Here is a 9,937-nt window from a genome sequence, read left to right as displayed (position 1 = left end):
GTGGTTTGAGATACCAGGGGACTTCTTCTCACAAAAAGAATCTGTCCATTCATCTATGCAATAGTCATTCACAAAACACCAATCTAATTTCATCCATATTCTATCGGTACCAGACTGATTATTGGACCAAGTAAACTCCATACCAGTAAACTTTAACTCCAAAAGATTAGAGTCATTCATGCAATTAAAGAAATCAGAAGCAGTTATTTCATCCACATCAATACCACCTATTTTATCCCTTTTGCTCATCACAACATTAAAGTCCCCCAAGAAAATCCAACTACATCTCACATTCAGATTGAATTGCATCAAAACATCCCGTAATTCCACTCTTTCATTAGGCAAATAGGACCCATAAATACAGTATTAGTGCCAAAACTCAACTTACAGAATGTATTGTTTATAAATCACAATAGGATCCAAAGTAATTTTATATTTCTTGTAAGTAATCCAGATTATCCCCATGCTCGAGCATGAGTAATTCTGTCACGACCCAAATTCAGATCATGACCGGTGCTAGGGTATGGGTATAGTAGTACCGGAATCCGTAGCTAGCCTCGCGGATAAATATACAAACATGCCAAACCTGCAAGAAACCACTGCTCGGGGGCATTCAATTAAGACTCCAACCTAAGTCTAGGAGTTTTGATAAGACTCTATTTTACGTAATTTTTATATTACTTTTAATTTGTATTTTAATCCTTTTTACGGAAAATAGAGGCGTTTTTAGTTACTTGTACTCATTTTGTAATTTTTAGTATAAGATGTAAATAATTAACAATTGTATAGTATTTTTGAATAAAACAAAGCTTAATCGGAGAAATAATCAAGTCAGACTGATTTGGGTCAAAAACAAGACAGTCAACCAAAGCCCGACTCAGACCGGTCAGAAACCAGTCAAACCAGAACCAAGAAACCGAACCAGAGACTCAACCGGTGCTTGACCGGCCCCCGATATCAAGCCGGTTCAGGGCCGGTCAAGCTTCTGCTTACAAATAATAAGTCAACCGGCCCTCAACCGGTGATCGATACTAAACCGGTTCAAGGCCGGTTGACACTCTGAATATGGTCAAATCATTCGTTTCGGGCACTTCCGGAAGCTTTGCTAGGTGTATATTGACACTCATATGAACATATCATGTGTTCACACTCAAGATGGGATTTTTTCTTGGCTTGCACATAAAGAAATGACATTTGTCAATGGCTCCATCTCATTATGGAAATGAGACTTGCAAGTTTGACTCCTATCTTACCATACAAGGCAAGAAAGAGATCAAGCTTGGATCCCACTCAAGATGAGCTAAGGAAAGAAGATTTTGCAAGACTTGGCTACCACTCCTTTTATGCCTATAAATAGGACACATTTGTGTAGAGAAAGATCATCCACTTACACTTGCAATTGTGTAAACATTTACTCTAAGATAGTTCTTATCAACCATTATTTCTCTTTCCTTTCCTCTTCTCATATGTTCTCAAGGTATAACAATTACATTGTTATTTTCAATATGACAATGGATTGCTAAACCTTTAAACTAGGATTAGGGATGTAACCTAGTGGAAGGGGAAGTCTTGATTATGTAATAGTATATCTCATTAATGTTGTTAAACAAGAGTTTTCTTTAAATCTCTTATGATGATCATGAATATTAAGATTAGCTACCTTAATGTTTTTATCCTAGAATGAATGTGAAGTACCTATCGGTGAAGCATGAATTTGGATCTAGAGATTTAAACACAATTTACTTAAGAATAGAGATATGTCTAAGGAATTGTGATGACGTTAATTGTTTTGCTTAATGGGTTTAATTAATTAACATGGTAATTGAGAAATATCCAGAATTAATTAAACACAAGTTTATGTCTCGAGAGAGAATAAACATATCGTAGAAACAATTGTCATGAAAAAGCTTTTGAGATGTATTATTGCATATGATAGAATTTCCCCTCGACTACGGTGAAACCCGAAATCCTAGTTGTTTTAATTCTTGATATTTTATCCAAAATATTCTTTCACTTTATAATACTTAATTAATTGTTTTAAATATCAAATCAAATTAACAGAACGGTTACTTTACAAAAGTTAAATTAAATAACATTTTAAAGAGTTCGTCCTTTGTGGATTCGACCTCGGAATACTCCGAGTATTACTTGCTACAATTGATTCTGTACACTTGCAGAATTGAGCGATCAAGTTTTTGGCGCCGTTGCCGGGGACGACGGTTTTAAATTGTTATTTCTTTAATTTTTGTGTTTTTATTTCTAAAACTCTTTCAAGTGTGAATTTCAGGTAGTATATGCAACGAAGGCGTTCTAAGAGCACTGACAGCGCAGAATTACTACCCTTGAACCCAGAGATCGAACGCACTTGCAGAAGGAATCGAAAAGAAAAGAGACAAATAATGGCAAATCAAGTAAATCCTGTTGTTAATGCGCCTGCCGCGCATCGACTAAGAGATATTCAAAGGCCAGTAGTGGTAAACAATCCTTCATGCATCCGAATCACGGATGAAGCTCGGAACTATGAGCTTAAAACAATTCATCTTAATATGTTGCCTCAATTCAATGGAACGGCGGTCGATGACCCTTTGGCATTCATCAAAGAATTCTACAGTGTGGTGGAAACTTTTCCATTAAATAGATTGACGGAGGAGGAACTAAGGAAAAGATGTTTTCCTTATTGCATGAAGTTAAGTGCGAGAACTTGGCTTTTGAACTTGCCTGAAGGGTCATTCAGTACGTGGGAAGAAGTATATGATGCTTTCATCACAAAATATTATTCCCCGCAAAAGACTCTTGATCTTCGCGGCAAGATCTATAATTTCACTCAATTGGATGGCGAACCATTCCATGAGGCGTGGGAACGCTTCAAGATGCTCCTTGCTCAATTCCCACACCATTGCTTTGATGAGTTATTATTAACTCAAATGTTCTTTGAGGGATTGACTATGAGTGGGCAAACTTTAGTCGAAACGGCATCCGGAGGAAGTTATGGAGAAAAGACGGCAGCTGAAATAAATCAAATATATGAGAATGTTGCTTTGAATTCTCAACAAAGAGCTATTAGAGGACGAAGGGCAGCCGTACATGAGGTATCTTCACAACATGACATTGTATCAGAAGTCGCTGAACTAACTAAGCAAGTGAAGATGTTGTTTAGCCAAAATCAGCAATCAACAGAGGCTTGTGCTGTCTGTGGCATCCAGGGGCATATTGCAACTTCTTGCAATTATGCCAACGAAGTTCAATCAGAGGAAGCCAATTTTGTGAGTTACAATCAAAACAGACAACCAAGGAATGATCCTTACTCAAATACATATAATCCAGGGTGGCGGAATCATCCAAATTTTTCATGGAGAGATGGAAACAATACTAAACCGCAAGGACCACCTGGATTTCAACAAAATAGATCAGCACCTCCACCTCCACAACAAGAAAAGAAACCATCTCTCGAGGATATGATGGCACAATTTATGGCAAATCAAGATGGCCATAATAAGAAGATGGAACAACGAATGAGCCAAATCGAAAATGCGCATCAATCTTCGATTCATAATGTGGAACGCCAACTTGGGCAATTAGCCAAAAAGATAGCTGAAAGAGAACAAGGGAAATTCCCAAGCAACACCGAGACCAATCCTAAGGAAGGAGCTATGGCTATCTCTTTAAGGAGTGGTAAGGAAGTTGACAACTCACCAAAAGAGAAAAAGAAGGATAACCACATTGTGATTGAGGAGGAGGAGGCTGATAAAAATATGGAGGAGGAAATTATTGTGGAAAAATCTCCACCAATAGTCAAAGCATACGTTCCTCCAATTCCATACCCTCAGCGACAAAGGAAGAGGATAAACGAAATACATTTTCAGAAGTTTCTTGATATTTTCAAGAAAATTCAAATCAACATTCCATTCGCCGAAGCATTAGCACAAATGCCCTCGTACGCAAAGTTCTTGAAGGAGATTGTCTCTAACAAGAACAAACTGGAGGAATATTCAATGGTGGCTCTGACTGAGGAGTGCAGTGCAATACTGCAAAAGAAACTACCTCCAAAACTGAAGGATCCAGGGAGTTTTTCTATTCCCTGTACTATTGGAAATGTCAATGTTGCTAGTTGTTTATGTGATTTAGGCGCTAGCATCAATCTGATGCCACTATCTTTGGTACGGAGGTTGGGCATTACTGAAATGAAACCTACTACGGTTTCATTACAATTAGCAGACAGATCAGTAAAGAGACCACTAGGCATAGTGGAGGATTTATTGGTAAAAGTTGGTAAAATCTATTTACCTGCTGATTTTTTGGTCCTTGATATGAATGATGATGTGGATTTATCCATAATTTTAGGCAGACCATTTTTGGCTACAGGACGAGTGTTGATAGATGTGCAAAGCGGAAAATTGACTTTTAGGGTAGGTGAGGACATAGAAGAATTCAACATCATTAAATCCCTAAAGAATTCTGAATTTGTTGACTCATGTAAGAGTGTTGACATAATCGATAAGATTGTGGAAGAAACATTTGTGAAAGAGTCATATAATGAACCGCTAGAAGCATGCTTAGCCATGAGCCTAGATGAAACAAATGATGATGTAGAGATCATTGAGTATGCATTTAGCTTGGAGGGTAATGGTTTTAAGAAATTCAAACATTTTGTTAAGTTCGAAGAACTTGGAGAAGGTAAGAAAAAACCAGAACCTTCTGAAAAGGTGCCACCCAAGGTAGAATTAAAAACTCTACCTGCCCATTTGAAATATGCATTTCTAGGAGCTAATGACACCTATCCTGTGATCGTTTCTGCTAAACTGAGTTCCACAGAAGAAGAAAAGTTGTTGCGGATTCTGAGAAATCGCATGAGTACGATAGTTTGGACTATAGCCGACATCAAAGGCATTAGTCCATCTATATGCATGCACAAGATCCTGATGGAGGACGAATTTAAACCAAGCGTTCAAGGTCAAAGGCGATTGAATCCCAACATGAAGGAAGTTGTGCGAGCCGAAGTAATCAAATTACTTGATGCAGGTATCATTTATCCAATTTCTGACAGTTCTTGGGTGAGTCCTGTACAGGTAGTTCCAAAAAAGGAGGCACAACTGTGGTGAAAAATGAAAATAACGAGCTAATCCCAACCAGGGTGGTTACTGGTTGGAGAGTATGCATAGACTATCGAAAGTTAAACACAGCTACCCGCAAAGACCATTTCCCCTTACCTTTCATCGATCAAATGCTTGAGCGATTAGCTGGCTATGCATACTATTGCTTTCTGGATGGCTATTCGGGGTATAACCAAATTGCAATTGAACCAGAGGATCAAGAGAAAACAACATTCACATGCCCCTACGGTACATTTGCATATCGTCGTATGCCATTCGGTCTGTGCAATGCCCCCGCTACTTTTCAACGTTGCATGATGTCCATCTTTTCTGACATGGTAGAAGACATCATTGAAATCTTTATGGATGATTTTTCCGTGTTTGGATCATCTTTTGATACTTGTCTCGCAAATTTAGACAAAGTTTTGCAACGATGTGAGGAAACTAACCTTGTTTTGAATTGGGAAAAATGTCATTTCATGGTACAAGAGGGCATAGTTCTTGGTCATAAAATTTCTGAAAAAGGAATGGAGGTAGATAGAGCAAAGATTGAGGTAATTGAAAAATTACCACCTCCAGCTAATGTTAAAGCAATCCGAAGTTTTCTTGGGCATGCTGGTTTTTATAGACGATTCATAAAAGATTTCTCAAAAATTGCAAAACCTCTATGCTCACTGCTTGTTAAAGATGTTTCTTTCGTGTTTGATGATGCTTGTCTGACAGCATTCCAAAAGTTAAAAGAGGCTTTAATCTCCGCACCAATTATAGCATCACCTGATTGGAGTTTACCATTTGAAATAATGTGTGATGCCAGTGATTATGCGTTGGGGTCAGTGTTGGGTCAACGGAAAGACAAGAAATTGCATGTCATTTATTATGCAAGCAAAGTACTTAATGACGCTCAAATAAACTACACAACGACTGAAAAAGAATTATTAGCAGTTGTGTACTCATTTGACAAATTTAGATCTTATCTTGTTGGCTCGAAAGCTATTGTGTATACAGATCATGCGGCGATCAAATATCTTTTGGCAAAAAAGGATGCGAAACCAAGATTAATTCGTTGGGTAATTCTTTTACAAGAATTTAACTTCGAAATTAGAGATAAGAAGGGAGCAGAAAATGTAGTAGCCGATCATCTTTCTCGAATGGAACAAGGAGTAGAAGATGATGGAGATGAAATTGACGATTCGTTTCCAGACGAGAAACTTTGGGCAATTAAGGAATTATCGTGGTTTGCAGATATAGTGAACTTTTTGGCATCAAAAGTGTTACCCGAGAATTTAAATTTCCACCAAAAGAGAAATTTTTTATCATATATAAAATTTTATATGTGGGATGACCCTTTGTTGTTCAGAACTTGTGCAGATGGCATAATAAGAAGATGCGTACCTAACGAAGAGATGCATTTGATCCTAAATGAATGTCATTCTTCACCATACGGAGGACATCATGGTCCCGACAAAACAGCCGCAAAAGTATTACAATGTGGTTTCTTCTGGCCTACATTGTTCAAAGATGCTAGGAGTTTTATCATGACGTGTGATCGATGTCAAAGAACGGGCAACATCGGGAAGGGAAATGAGATGCCGCAACAAGGAATTTTGGAGGTAGAATTGTTTGATGTGTGGGGAATCGATTTCATGGGTCCATTTCCACCCTCATACGGTAACACTTACATATTAGTTGCTGTTGATTACGTGTCCAAATGGGTAGAAGTCGTAGCATTACCCGATAACACTGCAAATAGCGTTGTCAAGTTTGTGAAGAAACAAATTTTCAATGTTTTCGGTGTTCCTCGGGCCATCATTAGTGATAATGGAGTGCATTTCCAAAATTTTAAGTTCAAAACTCTCTTGAGTAAAAATGGTTGCCAACACCGTGTTGGAACAACTTACCACCCTCAAACGAGTGGTCAAGTTGAAATTTCTAATAGAGAACTTAAACAAATTTTGGAGAAAACAGTTGGTGCGTCCAGAAAAGATTGGTCTATTAAATTAGACGATGCTTTGTGGGCATATAGAACGGCCTATAAAACTCCTTTAGGGATGTCTCCTTATAGGTTAGTTTTTGGCAAACCGTGTCATTTACCCGTCGAGTTGGAACATAGAGCTTATTGGGCGATAAAACAACTGGACTATAATTTCAAATCCGCGGGTGAAAAAAGACTTTTACAGCTCAATGAGTTAGATGAAATACGGCGTGATTCATTCGAAAATGCGCGGATATACAAAGAACGCACCAAAGTTTGGCACGATAAGCGGATCAAACAGAGAGAGTTCAAGGAAGGACAAAAAGTGTTATTGTTCAACTCCCGTCTTAAACTCTTTCCGGGAAAACTCAAGTCGAGATGGTCCGGACCATTTCGTATCTCGAAAGTCCATCCCCATGGAGCACTTGAGATTGACAATCACTTCAATGGGAGTAAGTTTCTTGTCAATGGTCAAAGGGCAAAACACTACTATGAAGGCGAACAATTAGAAAGTGTTTGCATTTTCAAATTTGACAATTGAATCGGATAGCACGTCGCGCCACGACGTTAAATAAAGCGCTTGTTAGGAGGCACCCTAACATTAGTTTGGTTCGTTTTCTTTTGAGTTTCAGTCAACGTTTTTCCGTGTCTAAAAAAAAAAAATTTAGGGTCTTGAGCAGTGGCTGAACCGGCCTTAGACCGGCCCTCAAAGTTGGGCCGGTTGGTCACCGGTTCAGCATACTGATTGAGTTCAGAGCCTTAACCGGCTCTGAACCGGTCCTCGTAATTGGGCCGGTTAAGCACCGGCCCATACGTCTGATTAACGAAAAAAAAATTAAGCAATTTTTTTTTTTCGTCCACACGTGAAACGTTTCATTTTTAGCAATAATTTCTCTATGATTTTCTTTCTTTGCTAAGTCCAATGTGAACAAATCATTAGGAATCACTCCATATCAATTTTTTATTGTATTTTGACATTCCTTGTGAAAATTTTCCTTACAATTCAACTTCCTCTTTTGAATTCATTCCTTTGCCAAATTGTTTCCTTTATTCTTGCTCAAAATTCTCCCTATAAATTGAATGTTTTTGCTGAGCCAATTCATCACTATCTCAAGGTTTTTTTTTTCTTGCTCTTTATAAAAAAAAAAAAACCTTTCATGGGTTACAATTACTCCGATTCCGATTCCGATTCCGAGTTGGAACGTCAATTTTACCGGAATGTGGAGAATCGGTCTCGCCATCAAGAGTACCCCGATTCCTTTTGGAGTGATGATTCCTTCGGATCCGTTGGTCATTCATCTATGATGACGGATTCCACTTTTCCCACCAATTACTTGATGGAGGATGTTTGCGATGTTACTTCTCCTCCTACTCGAATTATCATTAGTGATGATGAGGAAGAGGAGGAAGAGGAGGAAGTGGCTCCAGATGAGATTGACCAATCCGATCCGGAGTTGGACGAAACAAGTGATGAGGATCCGGAGGAAGAAAAGTCTAGTGATGAGGAGACCAACGATTCTTTCCACAATGTGTCTAGTATCAATGTGGCTTTGAACTCTTATCCGGGCATGATTACACCTAGTCCGGATTATAATAGTTCCAGTGAGGAATCCATAACACACTTGAATAATTTTTTGGAACTGGTTGTGGTACCCCCACCAATGGGAACAATCCTTAGCCCAATCATCATCCATGAAGATGAACCTATTCCCGCCCCTAAGAAGAGTTGGTTCCAAAGAACAATTTTTGATGAAGAAGAGGATAGGGAATACTTGTCATATTTAAGTATTAGGGAGGAATTTGGTGAACCTTATGAATTGGAGGATGAGGTTGTAGAAATGGTTCGGGCTAGAGGTCGTCCAAGGATCATGAGGGGAGGAAAGGTTGGTCGACCTAGGAAGGTTTATTGCATGAAACCCAAAATTCAATAGGGAGGCGGAAGGCTATGAAATTGGACTAGTTGTCGTTTTTATTTTACCTTTGTTATGTTTCTTGATGTCGTTTGTTTTATTTTCCTTGTTATGCTTGTGTTGTTTGTCGTTTTCAATTCAATAATAAAGTCCAATATTGTTTGTTTTTTTTTTTTGGTGTTTCAATTTGTAAATTTTTTTTTTTGTGTTAATCATTTAAGAAATCTACTCACAAAGTTATAAAAAGAAAAAAAAATGTTTAAAACGAAATAAAAACAATTTTTTTTCAGACCTCAACCGGTCCGGAACCGGCTCATCATCAGGCACCGGATGACCACCGGTTGAGGCACGGCTTAATTTTTTTTTTACAGTTCTTCAACCGGCGCTCAACCGGCGCTCGACCAAGCACCGGTCCCACGCCGGTCGAGCAACTGATACGTTAAAACGTATCACTTGAGTCATTTACAGCCCTTCTCTCTTTTTCTTTCTCAATTTTTTTTTCAAATTCAAGAATCCATTCGGCAATGGGGTAGAATTTTGGTATTAAAATCTCTTTTATGCATTAAACTCCATTTTCATTCACCTAATCTTCAAGAAGAATTCCAATTACTCCAAAATCCAAGGTATGTGTTCTTTAACTCTTGTTTTTGATTTTTTTTTTTTGATTTAGGTTCGAAATTGATAAAATTGGGTGTTGCATAGGGTGTTTTTAGTGGTTAATCTCATTACCCACCATCGATTATGCTTTGCATTGCAAGGATTTGAGTCAATTTGAAACTTAGAACATGAACCCTAGTTTTTTACAAATTGGGAATTTCAATGACTTGATCCACCAAGTCTATCTAATTGTTCTAAACGACAAATTAAGGGTGCTAATGACTTAATCTGAACAATAGAAAGTGTTTTCAGTAGTTGAGCATTGATTTATAACATATAGTTTTCTTGTTTTTGCTTAACCTGTTATT

General features: G+C 38.1%; 1 pseudogene; it reads left to right on the top strand.

Annotated features, from left to right (window-relative positions):
- Positions 1–2,399: 2,399 nt before the first annotated feature.
- LOC126664989 (uncharacterized) lies at positions 2,400–7,662 on the top strand (annotated as a pseudogene).
- The last annotated feature ends 2,275 nt before the right edge of the window (positions 7,663–9,937 follow it).

Source organism: Mercurialis annua, linkage group LG1-X, assembly GCF_937616625.2.
Source record: "Mercurialis annua linkage group LG1-X, ddMerAnnu1.2, whole genome shotgun sequence".
Classification (NCBI taxonomy): domain Eukaryota; kingdom Viridiplantae; phylum Streptophyta; class Magnoliopsida; order Malpighiales; family Euphorbiaceae; genus Mercurialis; species Mercurialis annua.
Note: the sequence above shows the minus strand (reverse complement) of the source record. Positions and strands in the feature narration are given on the sequence as shown.